A 21,049-nucleotide genomic window follows, 5' to 3' on the forward strand; every position below is an offset into this window, starting at 1 on the left:
GGGGAGGGGAGTGGAAGGGAGGGGAGGGAGTGGGGAGCGATGCGAACTTGGGGAGGGTCCCCGCGGGCACCCCGTGCCCTCCTGCCGGGGCCGGTCACCCTCGCCCCCAGCGCTGCAGGACGCCGGCTCTGCAGAGCCAGCACATGCTCCACGCTCAGCAAGGGCTGGGGATTTTGCTGACGTTCGAAGGGCAGCAGGTTCTCATTCTGCTCTGCACATGAACAAGGATGAGTCCCCTTCCCACTGACAGCAAAGCTCCCGGCCCAGCCCAGCGCTGCACCTGCCCGGGGTGATCCTCCCCCAGCACCGGCGCCCTGCTCCCCTCTCCGCCTATTCATCCCCCGCCTGCTGCCCCGGATTTCCCCCACTTTCTGGCCACAGCTGCACACTTAAGAAAGCAAACACACTCGCTAAGCGTTGCTCATCGATCCGGCCACCCACCACGTCGAGGGAGAGGAGCTGGCGGTGTCTGGCGCTGGTTAGAAGAGGCGGCGGCAGCATATGGGATGTGTAGAGCCAACTGGGAACGGGGCTGAATCCTGGCGGATCCTCCAGCCGGGACACGCACGTCGACATGGTCCTGCCCATGCTGGGACAGCATACGGGGCTCCGGCACCTGGCCAAGGCCGCTCACGGCGCCGGCGGCGCAGCCCCCGCCGCCATCCCGGGGCTCGGTGCCCACAGGAAGGGGCAGCCCGCAGAAGGACTGACACACCCCTGAGGACAGGAAAATGCCCCACCAATATTCCCAAAATCCCCTCTTTGGCAGCTGAGTCCGCAGGGATAGGACAGGGCAGGTAGGAACCCTGGAGACAACGTGGGGAATGGCCGGCAGCGTGCTCTGGGCACAGGCAGGACACTGGGGACACTGGACAGGCTGGATCCACGCACAGGATATGCTGTAAAATCTGTGCAGGAGCTCCAATCTCCTCACTTACAGCTGCAGAGGATTTAGGGTTGTGTTTGTAAGGGTTTTTTTCTCCACGTGTCAAGGGCAGAAGGGCATTTGGATCTCCCGCTCCTGGCCTCTGGAGGAGTCAACATTTTTCCTGCAGCTGGAGATTTTGAGTCAGGGAACAACACGCAGCTCCTCGTGACTGCCACTTTCTGCTGGTCCTGTGCCACTCAGCAGGATCAGGGCTTAGGTGTCTTCACTTATTTATTGAAATGGGACAGACCAGAAGTGCAGGCAGGACTGAAGGATGCTGCCCAGCATCTCTGCACTGCTGAGACCCCACACAGCCTGCTCCAGTTCCATCAAGCCATATCCCATCACCTTTTGCACAGGCACTGACAGCCATCATTATTCCCAGAGATGGCTGACAAAAGAAGGAGTCAGGAGGCAAATGCTTATAGCTGTCCAAACTTTGGAATTCTGCCTAAGTTTCCAGTGACAGAAACACCAGGCAAGTCATTTACATCCACGGGAGGGCTCTGGTTGGAAAATCCCACCTCTGACAGCCACTCTGGAGTGTGTTGTGAATCCTCTCCTCTCTGGGGAGGGCCCCATCTCCTGCAGCAGGTGATGGCCACGGCTTTGTGCAGCCCTGGAATTCAGATCTCACAGGTACCTCACCTGTTCAGGGTGTCAGACACAGCCAGCACAGCCTCACCAACTGATTCAAAACCTGCAGGGCCTGGGAGAGCTGGGACAGCAGAACAGACAGACAGACATCCTGAGTGGACACTGCTTCCCTCAGAAACTTGCACTCAAAGCACAGCAATGATCAGGTTGTCTCTAAGTGAAAGGTAAATGTTTTTCTACCAGGAAATGTTAAATGAGATCTGCCCTGTTGTCACCACACACACAGAGAATACAACAGTGACCATCTTAAGCACAACATCAGCTTTAAACCATGCACTGCATCATCCCAGTAACTCCACTGACTTAGGCCAAAGTTGCACCTGGCAGTGCCAAGGGAAGGGGATCTGTCTGGCACATCCCACCCTGCTGCTCTGCCTGGGAGTGTGGATCTGGAGGAGGAGGAGGGCAATTTCTGTGGAGGATTGTTATACATGAACAGAATGATCCCAGTTTCTCTCCTCCTGCCAGCTGTTGACCAGGCCTGTTAATAAGGCTCATATTCCACTGTTTCACTGCCTATGCCTTGTTTACACCAAGCTGATTTGAGAAGCAAACCAAGAGTTGCCAGGTTAGTTCTTGCTCCCTGCAAAAGGCAAGAATCCCCCAAGATCAGCCAAATCTCTGAATGGGCAGCAGGCTGCACACAATCCCATCCTGCCCAGAGCGCTGGGGCAGCTGTTCTCCCTGGCACAGGGAACCTCAGAGAGAACCCAGCTGCATTTCCCTGCCAAGAAAATGCACCTCTGCTGCCTCATTGTCAATGCAAAGTGCTCTGCAGGCAGCCAGCGGGCAGGGGACCAAGCCCCGAGTCCCTGCCAGAGCAGGGGGAGCAGGGAAAGCCACTTGTGAGCTTCTTCTGGGTCCTGTGCAGGGCCAGGAGCTGGGCTCTGATGATCCCTGTGGGCTCCTTCCAGCCCAGAATATTCAGTGACTCTCTGTTTTTCCATTTCTCCACAATGGAATAAAGCATCTTCCAGGGAAGGGCAGCATGTGCTGGCTCCTGTGCCAGGTGTGCCAGGGGATGCTGCAGCCCAGCACAGCTGAGGGCACAGTGAGCTCTGTGCCCACCCAGCACACCCCAGACACAGAATATTAGCAGGCACACCCTGAGCTGGGTGTGAGTCACAGAGCAGTGTGGGATTGTGCCACGGGCACTGCTCTGCTAGGAAAACCCACAGTGCCCACAGGGAGACAGAGGCAGCTTTCAGTGTGTGCTGCTTGGGCACTGCAGGCTCCTGCCCTGGCATTTAGCCTGCAAACAAATGGGATTTCTACCACCTGTGTGAGCACATCCCACTGGGGAGGCAGGACCAGGCTTTGCTCAGGTGGTTTGTCTGGGGGATCACTCCAGAGGAAACCCCCAGGAAGAGCTCCAGGATTGCTCATCAATAACACAATGTCCCAGTCAGTCTCAGCAGAGCTGTGGTCTGGTCACAGCCTCCAAAAATTTCTCTCTCTCTCTCCAGAATAAGGACCAAAATCAGCTGGTGTGCCCCAGTCCAGTCTGGAGTCTCCTTGTGACTGCCAATGACACCAATAATGGGCAGGAACCTCCCAGGGGAGCAGAGGAGGGAAGGCAGGGAAGGAAGGGACAGTGAATACTTCTGCAGTAGGAGGGACAGCCTAAATTATCAGATTAATGCCACTTTTCCACATGGAATTTATTTTCTCCTCATTCCCTGCAGCTGGAGAGCCACTCAAAAGCCAAGCTGGGTATGAGCAGGAGGACACAGAATCACATTACAGTGAAACAGCAAAATAACCTCCTCCTTGTGCCTCATCCAGCACATCTAGAGTCATGGAAATGGCACACAGGGGACTTTACCAATATTCCCACTGCAATCCAATCTCCAATCCAATCCTTCCAGAAGCCACCCTGCTCTCCCACCATTTACAGTATTGCAGGGCAGTTCTGGGAGCAGAGCCCTGATTTGAGACACCCAGAACACAGCCCTGGGATCCCAAACATGAAGGTTCCTTTTCCTGCAGCCTGTGAGAGCAGCGCTGTAGGATTTCACCTGCCTCTCCTCTTTTCTTCCTGCTATTGTGTTACCACATCACCACTGAAATCTCCTTCAGATCTTCAAGGCCTCCCTTCCTTAATCCCACTGGAGGAGTTTTGCTCTAAACCACTCCCTGGATGTGGGAACTTTTCCCAAAATGTTTTTTCCTCCACCCTTCTGCTGTTTTCATGAGGGGATTTCCCTTCTTTTGCTTTTCACCCTCTGCCTTCCCTCCCCAGCTACAATGCTGAATGGGACAACATCCCCCAGCCAGCAGCTCCCCATTGAAATTTCAGCTGGAATTTCCTCTCTGAGACAGCAGAGGCTGGCAGTGCCCTTTGGAGAGCCCTGCCACACGCTGGTATTTCACTGCTGCAGAAGGCAGATGTTCTTCATTCCATATCAGAGAGCACAAATATGTTCCTGCAGTCATTGTCTCTATTGAACTGCAAAGAACAAGCACCAAATCCTACAGGTTAATTAATGAGAAAGGAGGGGAATTTGTCTAACCTCTACTAGGAATTATCCAGCCTGGCTTTATAAACCAATCAGCCACACTACAGAGCTATGAAACACATACCTTCCTGCAGGAAAAAAAGCCCAAACCCCATGGAATACTCTCATAATGGCCCAGTGCCTCCCTGATTAGCACAGCAATAACACAGTGCTTCGGGCTCTTGCAAAGTATTATTATTATTTATGGTACATTACAAGGGACTTTGTTTGTTCTTTAATAGGAGATGACATATTCAGAAGCCCAGATCCGAGTGTCCTCCTGAACTAACTCTGACACAAAGATAGTTTCAGTCATAAATTATAGAATCATAGAACCACAGGACTGGAACAAGTGCCTGGAATGCTTTGCTCTGATGGATGTGATTGGGATCTGGCTGTTTACCACAGCAAGGAGAGACAGCATTACCTGAGAGAGAACCAGGGGCTTCCCCTGCCCTGCCAGGGGGACACAGTGGCCACTGGCAGGGACAGACAGGGCAGCCCAAAGCTGCCTCCCCCTGCTCCAAACCCCTTCTCCAGTCTGATCAGCTGCATGCACACTCTGTATGCAGAGTACAAACTTGAGTTATTTCTAATTTAATGATGTGCATTGGGCATTATTAATTAATTGCAGTATTTATATTTAGCAGTCACAGTGCAAACAGCCCCCATCTGGCTGCAGGCAGAGGTGTGTGGCACACACAGCCTGCTCCATGGGGAAGGAGGGAGGGCATGGATTGGGCATGGCCACGCTCCCACAGACCCCTCTCCAAGGGCTTTTTGTGGGATTTTACCAACAATATGCCAGCTTCAGTTTTGGAGAGGATCAAAACAAACTGGAACTTTTACAAAAGCTCTAGTGGGAAACCACAGTTTGGAATCCTGTTTGTAAAAAACACATTTTTTATTAAGTAACCTCTTCAGTTCACTGCCCACAGCCTGCCAGACACACAGAGGTTCCTCCCAGCCCTCTCCAGTCCACTCAGCCCTTAGGAAGGCAGGAAAACAGGCAAATCCTGGATGTGCCTCCTTCCAAAACATCTCCTCCAACATGGGCTGCATGTTGTTTACTATTCCTTCTCCTGTCACCCCCGCCTGACTGACAAGACTCCTCATGCCTCAACCCATTTGATTTGCTAATATCTCTCAACTTTTTCCATTTGCAAACCTCCCACCTCTGCTTTAATGAACCCAAGGAGTCTGTTGCCAAGGGACGCTCTCTGTTGCCATGCCCTCTGCTTTAGAGGTGAAAATTAACAGCCTGCAGACAAATTAAACTCCTTGGGTGATGAGGAAAGCACCCCAGTTCAGATCCCCAAGCCCAGTAAAGTCTCTCCAATGCATCCAAGTCTTCTTTATATCCATCTGTCACTAGCACTGCCCTAGTTCTGCTTATTTAGGGAAAATCCTATGGAGATTAAAAAAAGGAATAAAACTAAATTTGAAACTGAAAGGGCTTTACAAGCAGCACAATGCTCATGTATAAATTCATTTCATTTGTCTACTAAGAGATCTGCAGCCAAAATATATATTTTTTTTTTTAAAGAAAACTAGAGCTTAGCATTGCTGTTGTGAGAAGATTGATGGGGAAACAATAAATGCTGCCCTGGGTCATGCATTTTGAGGTCACAAGGGACTGGGAAATCCATAAACCCTGAGGCTGTGCTCCTCCCTAGTGCCTGGAGGGACAGTCCATGCAGGAGCAGAGGATGGAGCTTCAGGGCCCTCAGCATGGCCCTGTCTCATGGCCTGGGGCTCTCAGAGCCCTGCCCTCTTCCAAAACCAACAGCCAGACTCACACTGAGCTCCTGCCTGTCCAAAACCAACAGCCAGACACACACTGAGCTCCTGCCTGTCCCAAACCAACAGCCAGACCCACACTGAGTTCCTGCCTGTCCCAAACCAACAGCCAGACCCACACTGAGCTCCTGCCTGTCCCAGACTCACACTGAGCTCCTGCCTGTCCCCTCTCCCCACCCACAGCCCATGGGGATCTCACTGGAGTTCAGTGCTTTGGAGGAGGCAGCCCAGCCTGGTCCTACACCCACACAAACACACAAAGCCCTGGACAGAACTGGTTTTCCTGCCATGGAAAGCACAGCAGTGAACTGGCACAGCCTGATCCAGGCATGGCACAGCTCCCCCTCAAACCCACGGGATTCCTGCCTCCAAACCAACTCTACAGCTTGGCTCTCCAGCAGCAAAGCACAAGGCAAGGAGGAGGTTGGTCCCCCAGGAACTCTCCTCTCCAGCAGGCAGGTGAGGGTTTAACAAGCAGCTGGGATTTGTGGCCACAGTTGATTGGAATGCACGGAGCCATCGGAGGAGCCTCTCACATTCACCCAGCCCTCCTCTTGCTCTGTTATTTAATTCAAGCTGTGACCCCTGCCCTGGATGCTGAGCTGCAGCAGCTCAGCTCCCAGCCCTGTTTTCATGGCCTCAGTCAGTCTGAGCTACCAGGACGTGTTGGGAGCCCCAGGGGTGCAGGGAGCAGCACACAGCAGAGCAGGGAGGGCTCCTGGAGCAGCCCAGCCTCAGCTCTCCAAGTGGGGGCTGTCCAGTGATGGACACCCAGGACAATGAGGACTGTTTTGACCAGGATGAGGTACATTCAGTCCCTACATGTCCATTTTTCCAGCGTGCCTGGGTCAGGTCAATCTCAAGGTTTCTCCTGCACATTTGTCTCCCTGCTCCCCTGTGCCTGCCCTCAGCTGTGCCAGCCAGGGTACATCTGGGCAAGACAAACAGGAGGGGAAAGGAGCAGCTGAGACCAGCCCCTGCCTCACCAGGAGAACTTCTTGAGCTGGGGCATCATCTGCATGGATGCTCCATCAGCCTAAGGAAACCTCTTTGCTGAGCCTCTCCATTAACTGGAACAATTCACTTTTAGGGCCAGGAACATTTCCCAAAGAAATGGTCTCTTTCAATACTTCAGGCTGCTAAAGCATTGAGAGGCTTCCCTTCTGAGAGCCTTGCCTTGAGTCACCCTCTGGAATCAAAAGCAAAGCAAAACAAAGAGATTTTCTCTTCCCCACTCACCACGTGAGGGATGTGAGTTCCCCTGATACACTGCAGACCCAGGGCTGTGGCTCTCCAAACCACTCAATGGGCTGCTTTCACTCCCAGCTACTTTTCCAGACCCCTCCAAATCCCACCACAGTCCCCTCCTCAGATTTCCACAGGTCCTCCCCACTGGGCTCAATCTGCAAAGGAAAGTTTCAGTCTTGCCTCCCTTTTAAAAGAGTATAAAATTCACTTTCTAACATTGCCTTCTTAAGCTCCCACCCCTCTCCCTCCCTTCAGCCCACAACTCCTTGCTGGTGTCCTTTGAAATTGGTACAACTCATCTGCCTACAACAATTACTGCCTGGATGTTTTCATTCCAAAGGAAACCAGCTGCCTCTTGGGCCTGTTGGATTCCAGCAGAGGTGTCATGGTTTGACATCTTGTATCTCCCAAAAAAACTCACTTCCTTTTCAAACCAGGACAAGAGAGAATAGGCCATGGGCTCCAGGAGTCAAGAGATTCCAGCAGAGGGAACAGGCCATGGGCTCCAGGAGTCAAGAGATTCCAGCAGAGGGAACAGGCCATGGGCTCCAGGAGTCAGGAGATTCCAGCAGAGGGAACAGGCCATGGGCTCCAGGAGTCAGGAGATTCCAGCAGAGGGAACAGGCCATGGGCTCCAGGAGTCAGGAGATTCCAGCAGAGGGAACAGGCCATGGGCTCCAGGAGTCAAGAGATTCCAGCAGGGGGAACAGGCCATGGGCTCCAGGAGTGTGGAGATTCCAGCAGAGGAAACAGGCCATGGGCTCCAGGAAACTGGAGATTCCAGCAGAGGGAACAGGCCATGGGCTCCAGGAGTGTGGAGATTCCAGCAGGGGGAACAGGCCATGGGCTCCAGGAGGCTGAGGCCTGCTGGCTGAGGGGAAGGGCTTTGGTGTGCTCAGTGTGCTGTGGCTAACTTGAGCAGACAGGCACACCCAGCAGCAGCCAAAGGTGTCCCCAGGAAGCCATCCCACAGCAGGGAAGCCATCCCACAGCAGGGATACTCGACACAAAGTACAGGGTGTAAAACACGGGCAGGGATCACCCAACAGGTTCCAGAGTGTTTCAATCTCAGGCTGTGCACCAGTTGAGGTCTCCAGATGTAAGAAAGGCATTTTGTGCTGTTCCTGTGAGCCAGTGAAGGCTTCCTAAAGATAAGGAAAACCCTATATATCTCTCGAGGAGGACACCCTATGACAACATGATGGAAGAGAGAAAGTTCAAAGGTACAGACTCTAGCTGGCTCACAGATGACATGGCTCCTTGTTTATCTATTGAGAACTTTGTTTCTTTCTTATAACCAATGGGCAGTGAATGTGTCTGTCAAGTAAATGTAAATCTCTTGAAAAACTATAAAGGCAACATGTTGCTATAATAAATCTGTCTTTTGCACCTTTTGATGGAGTCATGGTGCTCTGCACTGTGTCACACTCTATAGTGACATCCAGGAGCAGTCAGATCTCAGGAGCAGTTCTAAAACCACCCCGGAGACATGAAGGGGTTAAACCCAGCGTTGGGACTGCCTGGCAAGCCGTGGTGAACTCCTTCATTAAACACATCCCCAGCGCAAACGAAGCCATAAATATGTGGCATTCTCTCTCCCTCTAGTGGCTGGCGGCTTGGAAATGAGGGGGATGGAACCTGCCCCTGCAATCTGCGGGAACCAAGGGGGCTGTCCCGGGCTGCCTGTCCCCCAGGGCCAGCCCAGAAAAGGGGTCACACCCTCTGCCACTGTCACCCCCCAGCACTGCGAGGGGCTGAAGCTCCCCCTGCTATCAGCAGGCACCTGTGGGTGACTGCCCCAGCCACTGCCCTGCCTGTCTGCATTCCCTGCAGCGTCCCCACCTCACCAGGCGGCTCCTTGCTCATGCCCCACTGCCAGAACACACAAGAGCTACTCGGAATTACTGTCACCATGTCACTGTGTCACCCCACAGCAGCCAGGCTGCCAGCTCTGCTCACTCCTTACAACTCTGAGCTTGTAGGAAAGCATGAGACACAAAAAGGCACCCAGAGAGACACAGAGACATCAGTGAGACAAAGCAGGGAGTAACTCAGTATGACACACGAGGAACAGCTCCCCAGTAAACTGCTTCTGAAGGATTTTAAACAAACACCAAACTGCACCACACCTGAGGTTCCCAGATTTGGTGATGAGGTTACTCCAGTTATGGGAGAGCTGGGGCTTGTTCCCACATAAGCCTTCCTCTAAGGACAGCTAGCAGGGCCCAGGACCTTAATTTGCAATAATGAGTGCTGTTTTTAGGAGGACAGCATCCTTGCAAGGAAGAAAACAACATCAAAACTAGTTCAACATGGCTCTTTTCCACTAACTGCAATACAGTTCTACCATTTCATGTATTTTAGCTAAAAATCCCAAGGCTCTCTGTTAATAATGCACCATTACATCACCACAGAATTTGTGTGTGGGTATGAATGTGGATGAATATCCTCAACAACAGCAGAAACCTCACAAATGGCCAGGAAGAAGGGAAGAAAGAGGAGATGGATGCTATCCAAGCAAGGTGGTGGGTTTGATTCAAAGATAACATTTGCAAATATTCTCTGCAGCTTTTCCAGACTGGCATGGCAGACAGAAACACACCTGAGTGTTTTCAGCAGCCTCAGGAAAAGAGGGGGAGTTTGAAGTGGGAAGGCCTCAAGCTTGACACAAAGAGGAAAAAAATTCCAGAAGGAAAATACATCCAGAACGAAAAAAATCATCTAGAAGGAAAATCTGTTCTGATCTCACGTGGGAAAGGTTACCAGAGCTTCCCACAACCCCTGTGGTTCTCTGGCCATGGTTTCAGGCACTGCTCTCCCACTACCCCAGGGGAACGTGCTGGGACAAGCCTGCCAGGGGCCTCTCTGAAATCACATCCCCAGTTTGACCACAGGCACTCCAGTGTGACTTTTGAAGTGGATGCAAACCAGGATACATCCACCCAAACAGTGCCTGCACGAACCAGAGAGGCAGGCAGGCATTCAAAGCCACAATTACACCCAAATCCCATTAAACCACATTTAATCCAAATCCCATTAAACTGTGTCGGCCTTTCCTGCCTCTCCTTCCCTGCTACTCATCATCCATGAGTCAGGATGCCTCTGGTTTCTGCCTTCCAAAACTGTCCTTCACCATTTGGTGCTTGGATTGGCAGTGGAGCTTGTAATTAGGTCCCAAATGTGGCACCACATCAGTGCTGACTACAAGGGATTACACAGAGGTAAAGACTTTAAGAGCTCGTGTGATGTGAAGTCTGAACACCATCCATCGCCTTCTGGAGTGCTAAATATACCCATATTTTACTATTTACTTGTCTGCTTAGCTATCTCAGGAGCAGTCTGTGGCAGTCCCTAAAGAAGGCACTTTTCTATCTATATATAATGTGCTTAGCAATTTTTGCCACTGCAGTTGCACAGATATATTCCACACAGAGCTTTTCATCCTTAGAAACTTCATCATGGGAAAAATCCAGGCTGCACTAATCTTGCCAGGTTCTTAGAAAGGATGCTGGCAGGCAGGATGAGTGCCCTACCACCCCCAAGCCTGCAATTCCTGTCAACTGCCAGTTTGAACCATCTTAAGAAAAAATATGGCATGAGAAATAAGTGATGCAGGCAGCCATTGGAAATTTCCCTACCTTCCACCTACAAGAATAGATTTTGTGGTTTACCCCCAATTTGCACAAAATACCTTTAAAATAATATAAATATAATATAACATAAATATATAATACATACTACATATAATAAATATATAATATATATCATAAATATATATAATAAAATATAATATAATAACAAAATATCTCCTCTTTCTTCCATATAATATATATTATATATTATATATTATATATTATATATTATATATTATATATTATATATTATATATTATATATTATATATTATATATTATTATATATTATATAAACTAAATATATATAATAATATAATTATAATGTAATAACAAAATATCTCCTCTTTCTTCCCTTCTTCCTGGCCTTTTGTAAGAAGGTTTCTGCTGTTGTTGAGGATATTCAACCACATTCACACCCACACACAAATTCTGTGGTGATGTAATGGTGCATTATTGACAGAGAGCCTTGGGATTTTTAGCTAAAATACATGAAATGGTAGAGGGATGCACAGTCACTCAACAAAGAAATCAAGATTTTTTTGCATAAGCCAGGTAAGGCTGCAAGATCAGGTGTTGAGATTTTCCCCCAAAGCTCAAGCTGCTGGAAACACAAGCAGCTCACGTGGCTAAAGACAATCCCTGAGACTCCTTCAAGTCTCAGCTGTGAAAAACCAAGCCAGAATCCAAGAGGTGCTGAGATAAATGATGGCAGCGTGGCCCTTGCCTGCTTGCACTCTGCCAGATGGGCCCTGTAATGGCATTTGAAATCCATGAAAAGCACAACACGAGCTGTGCCCGAGGCTGGAAATGCAGCCAGCAAATTCCCCTGCCTGGTGCTGATCCAAGCACTCCACTGCCATCTCCCACCTGCATCTGCTGGGGTGGGGTTATTTTGGAAAGGAGTGGGTTTGAAATGTACAGAATTGTTGCTAAAACACCATTTTTCTTAACTAAGCTGTGTTGTAAGGAGATAAAAATAACCTGTTGGGGAGAGCAGACTATCTGTGGAGGCATCCCAAAAATATCCTGTGTGCAGGGAAAGGTGTGAATGCATGTTCTCAAAAAGGAATGTGTGGCTTATGCTTTACTCTGCTTCCACTACACAGCCATATGTTGGCTGCTGGGTTCTATTAATAACCTTGGTTATTTATATTAATATCCCACTTGGTGTCTGGCTGAGCACAACTCTGGGTTCAGCAATCCTTAATGTTGGTACCTCCAATTTATAGGAACGCTCAGGTGTCAGCTGTGCCAGAAAGGGAATTTGATGGAGTCTCCTGCATTAAGAACACACTGATCCTGATGCCTCAGGGTTTAGTTTTTCTATTTTTCACATTCTGTGCTGCTTTAGTGGGTGGGTCTGGGCTTCATATGAGGGGATTGTGAGCTCTGTGCACAGAGCAGGGAGACAACAATTCCTGCTCCAGCTGGGGACCAAGGACAAATGATCCAAATCTCAGCCCATGAGCACAAACACCGTGGGCTGGAGAGAGAAAAACAAACAGGATGGGATTGCATGGGCTAAAGCTGGAATGGGACAATGAACTGCAACATGGAAATGGAGAACTGATAGAAGTGAGAGACCCTGGGACCAGTCAGGGATTTTTGTGACCATTTTGGTTCATCTTGGGTGCAGCTCTGGCTGGGCTCTTGTGCTGCCCAAGGTGGATCCATTGAGGAGATTCTTTCAATAAATCTCTGCTTTATTCTGTAACTCCATCTAGTCTCTGTTCTAGGTCAGCCTTCACAAGGCATCAATCCCAATAAGTTCATGGAGAGGAAGGAGGGAGGGGTGTCCTCTGTGCCTCTAAATGACTCTAATCCCTCACTAATACACGGCCATTTTTGTCATAAAGGCAGAGAAAACTCATACAGACCCTCCAGCTGGCCCTGTACACCTCACATTCAGAACAGCAAGCTGGATTTGATGTTTAGGCTCAACGCTTGTGGCCTGCCAGTTGTTGTTCCATTCACAGCCACATTCTTTCATTCCTTACTGGATGCCCAGCCTCTGTTTCCTGCTGATACATAAACTTCCCAGAATATTTTGGACTTGATGGCTACAAAAGAAACCAAATGCATGGAGAGGGAAAATGGCTCACTATGAGCTCTCCCCCCAGAAGGAGTTTTTTCCTTTTTCTGTGCTCCCCTTCACTTTTCTTGTATTTCAGTGTTATTTTTAACTCCATTAACAGCTCTGCTCCCCCACCCCTGATGGGGCCAACCCCTGGGACACCCCAGGAGTTCTCTGCCCATTAACTCTGAGCCCACACAAACCAGCCCAGGCACAGGGGCTGAGATTTAATGCTCTTCAAGCATTCACTTCTTTGTAATAATTTTACTGTTCAATCCTGTAAGAGATTTTGCACTCCAGTCATTTTCCACTCATTTGTAGGAATTACAATATCCCCTTTCTCTTTCAGTGAAACAGAGCTGGCTGTTGAGGGCTGCCATTCATGGCAGCCCACAGAAAACCCTACAATAGATTAAGCCCCGAAGTAAAGAGCTCTCAAACATCCATTGTGCCCCAGCCAGCACAGAGCTGATCACTAAATTGTGGCTTTTGCACAAAACACTCACATACATTAAAGCTGCCTTTGTTTGTGGAGGGTTTATTTTGTTTATTTTTTTAAATGAGCTTTCTAAAGAAAATTTTCACCTGAAAGCAAAGTGTGGAGACTTGACACAGTTCAGAGACTTAAAACTTTCTGATTTTTCTATTTGAGCTTTCACTCTCAAAAAGAAGGGAGAAACTTCCAGATAGCAGAATGAAAACAAAAATTTGTTGTAAATCTGGCTTTCTGACTAGAAACTACAATGGAAAATCTCCAAACAGCCCTTAAGGAAACCATTCAGCAAAAGCCTGGATGACCATTGGTCTGTTCCTGCAGGGTAATGATGAATAAAGAGAAGAAAATGGGCAGATGTCCTGTTGGACACTGTGGTGCCACTGCCTCCAGCAGGAGTTTCACATTTGGATTTACTGCAAAGGCCCCAAATGCTGCATTCCTTGTCAAAGACATCTTTTCATGAAAAAGCCTTTCCTTTGGATTTTTCCTCCTGAGAAGCTGGGAGGCCTCAGGAACAAAATGATTATCTGCTGCTGTGGAATGCAACAGGTGCATCTGGGATTGGTCTCATGGGGTTGTTTCTAATTAATGGCCAATCACAGTCAGCTGATGTGGTTGTTTCTAATTAATGGCCAATCACAGTCAGCTGGATTGGACTCTCTATCCGAGCCACAAACCTTTGTTATCATTCCCTTTTTTTCTTAGCCAGCCTTCTAATGAAGTCCTTTCTTCTATTCTTTTAGTATAGTTTTAATGTAATATATATCATAAAATAATAAATCAGCCTTTTGAAACATGGAGTCAGATCTTTGTCTCTTCCCTCATTCCAAGAAACCCTGTGAGCACAGTCACAATTGCTCACCCAGTAGCTCTGGGTTCAGCAACCCAGGATGGGCAGTGGTGCCAGCAGGGACATTCCCCAGGGAATAGCTCCAGCAGGACTCCCAAATGCCTGGCAGTGCCAGTGCCAGAGGTTCATAGTTCTGACCCACCAAGGTGCCTGCACAGCTCCCTGAGGATCAGCTCTGGGACTGGAGCTGCTCTGAGCACTCTGGAAGTAACAACAGGGCCATTTATCCTTCAGAAAATTCCCATTTCTTTTTTTGCCCACCTGCTTTATCTGCTCCCTGAAGGAGGTTCGTGCTTTCTGGAGTTCAGGAGGATTACTGAACCCTGCAAACCCAGGCTATGTGAAGCTTGCTGGGAAAGCACCTCTGCGATATCCATACAGTCCACTGAAACATAGGCTGGCAGCACATTAAATTGCTTCTCCCACTGAGTCTGCTAATTGTCTGTGCTTTTAAAAGTTACCAGTGAATTCAGAGTTGGCTAGAGATGCTCATTTAATCAGCCCCAGCCTCCAAAGCAGATACTGGATAAGCAGCCCCAGCAGAAGTTTCCCGGCACTCTGCACTGATAAGGGCTGTGAGGGACCAACCCCCATGAGCAGCAAAGCCCGGCCAGGCCATCAGAACCCCTGACACTGCCCTCAGAGCCCCAGCCACCCCTCCTGAGGGCAAACCCCTCCTCAGGGACCCAGCCCAGCCCCTGCAGTGCTGCTGGACAGGCAGATGTGCCCTCAGAGCTCTCCAGCCCTACCTGGGCACAGAAATTGCCACTGGGGCATCTGCTCAGGAGGCACCAGCACTGCCATCACAGAGAGGCTGCCATCTGTACCCCTGTGCCACCCCCAGTGAGGTTCCCCACAATAAACCACTGCTTCTTCACCCTTTTAGCAGCATTTTTCCTTAGCACACCCCATTCCCCCTGCCCAGCCCAGAGGCACCAGCTGGGAGCTGCTGCTCCTGTTGTGTTGGGCAGAGGGAAGAGCTGACTGTGAATCCTCACCCAGAGCCTCTGCTCTGTCCCCAAGAGCTCAGCATTTAGTGTCAACCCTCAATGTTCAACTTCCAGGCTGAAAACACATCCCACAATCCAAACTCTGAATCCCAAAGCATCTCTGGGCTCTCTGTGCCTCTCCCACTCTGGTCTGTTCTTCTGGAGCTGCTCTTCCAGAGCTGAGGGATGCCTTTAACAAGGCACATCCTAACAAAGCAACAAATCCTTCTCCTTCCACAAGGCTTTTGCTCCTATTCCCAGATGTGCATTCATGTGCATCTCCTGCCTGCTTTGGAAATCCCAGCTGGAACTGCATGCCAGAACAGTTAGAAGATTCATAAACTGATATGGTGCGAGGGAAAAAAGCTTTATTTGTCCATGAAAGCTGCTTGAATGTCTCTGAGACAATGAAACAGCAGGGCAAATACCTCAAATGCAAGCATTTCTCCAGTTTCAAAAAACTGGAGTCTTCAAAAAACAGGTTGGACTGGATGACCTTAAAGGTCTTTCCAAGCTCTGCAGTTCTATAATTTTGTGATTCCACTGATTCTATCCACACCCTGTGCCCCCTCCACATTCCAACAAACTAAGGCACTGATACATCCTTGCACAGAAAGGAAAGCAGGTAAACAAAGGAATTTATGCAGCATTTCCCCCGCCAGTCATGTCTTTCATCTGCCCACCCTGAGCCAAGTTCAACACCTTCTTTTTTAATAGCAAATAATTAATCCAACCACACTGAGCAGAAATTAAAATGACACATAAAACATGAAAGCCATAAAATGCTTTCCAAATATCCTTTTGCCCTCTCATTTTGCATTTCATTTAGAGGCTGGTGTATTGACTGAGCCCATCTCTCTGTGCTCACTACTGAAATCACACTGGCAGCTCCTCACAGCAAGCACGGGGCATTTTGCAGCAGCCATTTAGCCAGCTGGCTCTGCTATTCACAGCAGTATGACCAATCCACTAAAGCAGACTTCAAAGTATTCAACACTTAAAATCAAACAGAGGCTTTAGGAGTGTTGGGTTTGGGGCCTGGGTGGTAAATGTAACACAAAAGCTGACAATTCACTTCAATTACTGCTATGTGATGCTAAATTGCCAACATCAAGAGAAGCAGTGCCAGCACAAGTGCAAGGAAATAATTAGCGTTTAATATTTCATCAAAACGTTGAATTTTTAAACATTGGAGTTGTCAGGGATTTTTTTTCCTTATTATTATTATTAGTTTTAATTATTTAGCTGGTTTTACAGAGTCCTTCAGAATGGATGCCAATGCCTCAGGTGGTCTGATGCCAACTGCTCACCAAGGGATGCCACACACGGTGCTTTTCAAGGTGCCAGCTCTCAGGGAGCTGTTTAATTAAAACCTCTGCTCCTGACTGCCTCTCATGAGGAGAAGCACCTTCCCTTGGCAGCCCACGCACCCCTGGGAGAAGCCCAAGCCCAGCCTTTCTTCAGGCAGCAAGGATGGCTCTGTCCCACACCTGCCTTGGGTTTGGTGCTCTCTGCTTGCAGGGGGTTCCATGAATATTCCCTGGGCATTCCAGCACTGCTGCCAGCACAGCCACATCCTGATGGAGCCCACAGCCAGCCCAGGGGCACAGACATGGCCAGGCTGTGCTGCTGCTGCAGTCCCAGCAGTCCCTCTGCACCCCCCAGTCACAACCCTTCAGCTCTGGGGAAGGGAAATCTCACATCAGCCCTCACTTTCCTTCCCTCACCCCAGGACAACACATCCCCCCTTCCACACGGAGTCCTTCCCACCTCCCAAGAGCCAGAGGGATGCAGAGGCACTGTACTGCTCACTGCCCTCTCTCCCCAGCAACATCACAGCTCTGGGAGCACAGAGAGAAAAACAAGGATGGAACTTCATGGGCTGGAGCTGTAATTGGACAGCAGAGTTCACCCTGACCTGGCTCTGCCTGACAAAAAGGCTTTTTATAACTGTGACGTGCACATGCAGCAGGAGCACACACACCTGCCAGGGCCAGTGAGCAGGGACAGGACCATCCCTTCCCTGCAATCAGAGCCTGGATTGCACTCAGGGAACAAACTCCAACCTCTGCAAGCCATTCCCACCCTCACTTCCCTGTCTCTGATCTGCCCTTTAGCATCCCAACACAACGGCACAGGAGCAACATGACAACACAAGCTAGCAAATCCTGCATAAATACCCTGCCAGAACTCTGACTTTTAGCACCAAGCCTTGGCTAAAAGCATCTCAGGACCTGCTTGTGTGCAGCAGAACAAAGCCAGCGTGTTCCATGACTCTCTGTACCTGGCTGGGGCTGGCATGAGATGTGGCTCCCAAACAGCATTGCCAGGATTAAACACAGTGCTCAATAATTTTAATCCTTCTCCTGCTGCCACTTCCACAAGCACAGATTTCAATGGCTCCCCACACCAAGAGCTTGTGAGGGTTTTCAGAGCCCACTGCACCAAGCAGTCAGCAGTTCACCTGGAAACCAGGACATGCAATCGGATTCTTGTTTTCCCAGCTTCTAAGAAATAGATGGGGGAGCTAATATTAGCTCTTCCAGGAATAGTTAGGTGGCTAAAAAGAGAACAAAGGTGATAAAACAGCCTGTCTGTGCAGCTGCAGGTTTTATTCCTCCAGCCTGTCTGTTGTTGGCTTCAAGAGCCTTTGGCTGGCCCTTGCTGGAGGGCCTGGGCAGAGCCTTTGGGTCAGCCTGTGACACCCACAGCAGTGATGCACATCAGCCAAAGCTGATACACTGCTAGCTTTGGGCCTTCTCCAAATTAGATGAGGAAGGAAGAACCTCTGGCCAGCTCCAGTGGCTCTTCCTAACTCACCTCCTTCCTGACCACACAGCACTGCAGGCCCAGGTGAGGGCAGTGGGGTGGAACTCTCTGTGTTCCCTCACTGCAAACCCTCAGAGGGTTCAGGAACTGAATGTGCATTTGCAGATTTTCTGCTGCCCAAGGAGACAAAGGTGGGTTTGAGCCAGAGCCCAGCAGCCCCCAGAGCTGCAGTGGGACCCTGAGCTCCAGGGTCATCTCTGGGCTACCAGGTGGGTTTGGCTCCTGCCATACCCTTTCCTCATTTCTGCTCCCACCACACAGTCCTGAACATGGGACCCCTGGGATGAAATTACTGCTACCCTTTCTGTACAGCCATTTCTTTAATTTTTAAACTATAAATCACCTGATGGTTCAGTGTTCACTCTTGGTTCACCTTGGCCAGGAGAGGGAAAGACCCAAACTCCACAACAAATGGAAATGAAGTGGGTCAACTCCTGCTATGCAAACCCCTGCTACAACTAGGTTAGAACATCAAAAACCACGAGTTGAATTTCCTCCTGGATGCTTCATTTTCAAGAAGCTGGATAACAGTAGGGAACTGCATAATTGCATAATTTGGTTCCATTTTCATGACTGCATTCTGCCTTTTTGGGCTGCCACCAGGCCTGGCTTTAATGCTTTGCAAATTACACAGAAATAGTCATAAAGTGTACTGAACTACTAAAGGACTTTATTTCCCTTTTTCTCAGAAACAAAAGTTGGACTTGATGAACCTGGAGGCTTTTTCTAACCTGAATGATTCCATGAAAGGCTTGACACATTGTGGCCCTATTAAGCCCATCTTGAATGTGCCTGCTTGGATGACTGTAATTACAGGAATTTAGGAGGGTGCTTTGTTTCACCAGCTAAAAAAAACAGGGAGCTAGAGGAAATGGAAAATGAAAGACCACTAGACACAAAGAAGTTTTCCAGGAACCACATGAGGGAGTGTGAGGAACTGCTGTTTGTGGAAAGGGATGATGTTAACAATGACAAAAACAGTCATTAACCAAAGGACATCCAAGGGGCACAAGGAAGATTTGGGGATCCCATTAGATGGGAGGTGTGCTCTTGGCTTGGCACCCAGGCAGGATCTGTCCCCTTGTCTGCAGAGCCCAGCTCTACCCTGTATCCATGGCCATATCCTATATCCATGACTATATCCTATATCCACAGCCATAACCTGTATCCATGGCCATATCCTGTATCCATAGCCATACCCTATATCCATGGCTATATCCTATATCCATAGCCATACCCTATATCCATGGCTATATCCTATACCCATGGTCACATGTTATATCCATGGCCCTGCTCCATCTTATACCCATGGCCATATCCTATATGCATGGCCATGCTCCATCCTATATCCATGGCCATATCCTATATCCATGGCCATATCCCATATCCATGGCCCTGCTCCATCCTATACCCATAGCCATACCCTATATCCATAGCTATATCCTATATCCATGGCCATATCCTGTATCCATGGCCACAGCCTATATCCATGACTATATCCTATATCCATGGCCATACCCTATATCCTTAGCCTATATCCTTAACCTATATCCTATAGCCATATTCTGTATCCATGGCCCTGCTCTATCCTATATCCATGGCCACATCCTGTATCCATGGCCATATCCTGTATCCATGGCCATATCCTATATCCATAGCCATACCCTATATCCATGGCTATATCCTATACCCATGGTCACATGTTATATCCATGGCCCTACTCCATCTTATACCCATGGCCATATCCTATATGCATGGCCATGCTCTGTCCTATATCCATGGCCATAACCTATATCCTATAGCCATATTCTGTATCCATGGCCCTGCTCTATCCTATATCCATGGCCACAGCCTATATCCATGGCCATATCCTATATCCATGGCCATGCTCCATCCTATATCCATGGCCATATGCTGTATTCATGGCCCTGCTCTATCCTATATCCATGGCCCTGCTCCATCCTATATCCATGGCCATACCCTATATCCATAGCCATATCCTATATCCATGGCAATATCCTATATCCATGGCCACGCACTATCCTATATCCATGCACAGGGAGCCAGGAGAGGAAGTTCTACCACACTGTGAGCAAGGTGGGCTCACTCCACAGCACATTCTGAATTTGTCAGTGCTGTGCCCCTCATTCTCCCAAAAGTGGCCAAGGAAGGCAACACCCTGGAGGAGAATGTGGATATCACCCCCCAAAACCCCCCCAGGAAGCACAGCAGCAGCTCCCAGTGCTTCAGGGTTTGTTTATGGAGAGTAACAGCACACCAGCTCTGGGATGCTGCCCTGAGCTCATCCCCAGGAACAGCAGAGGCTGCACAGGCAATGCTGGCATTTAGGGAAAAGCAGCACAAGCCTGGTTTCACTCATTTCTGTACCCTTGCAAACTGCACCATTCTGCAGTGGAAGGATGTGGATTTTCCCAGATGGGCCCCAAAACTCAAAATCCACCCCCTGGCCCAATTCCTGCATAACCCTCCCATGCAGACAGAGAGCATCTGCCTGCACAGGTCTGGGAGCTAATCACTATTACACAAGAAAGGAGCTTTTGGGGAGGATTTTTCCCTTGCTGATTTGGACAGCTGAGAGCAATAACAGCTTGTCACTGCTGCAGTCTGCCTGCAATGGGAGCAGGCCTGGGAATCCCACAAGAGATGCGTGGATGTGATCCTGTGATGAGTGTCTGATTTGGATCAGCAATCAGCGAGGTACCTCCGTGCCCTGGTGCACATCACTCCTCCCAACAACTCTCTGCATCTATCAGCAGCATCTGCTGCTAATAAATAAGGAGAAGCCAAGCTATCAGCTCGCTGCTATTTTTGGATGAGAAGCTTGTTTTGAAAGCAGAGGAAATTTCCAGCCTTCACAAAGGCCTTTCACCTTCTTTATGTGGGAAACTACCTGCTGCACATTCCCACCAGGCATGCACTCACATACAGAGTCTTTAAATTACCTGAAATGTTATTAGCTTCATTTCCAAATCAGAAGCTGCCAGAGAGAGAAAAGAGGTTCTAAATTAACATTAGCCACAAGTGG

The 21,049-nt window shown here is 49.2% G+C and overlaps 1 protein-coding gene across 2 annotated transcripts in view; it reads right to left on the reverse strand.

Annotated features, from left to right (window-relative positions):
• ARHGEF9 (Cdc42 guanine nucleotide exchange factor 9) overlaps positions 1-21,049 on the reverse strand; it is a 204,119-nt gene that overhangs the window by 123,743 nt on the left and 59,327 nt on the right. The gene's annotated exons all lie outside the window — the stretch shown is intronic.

This window comes from Ammospiza nelsoni, chromosome 15 (genome assembly GCF_027579445.1).
Source record: "Ammospiza nelsoni isolate bAmmNel1 chromosome 15, bAmmNel1.pri, whole genome shotgun sequence".
Lineage (NCBI taxonomy): Eukaryota > Metazoa > Chordata > Aves > Passeriformes > Passerellidae > Ammospiza > Ammospiza nelsoni.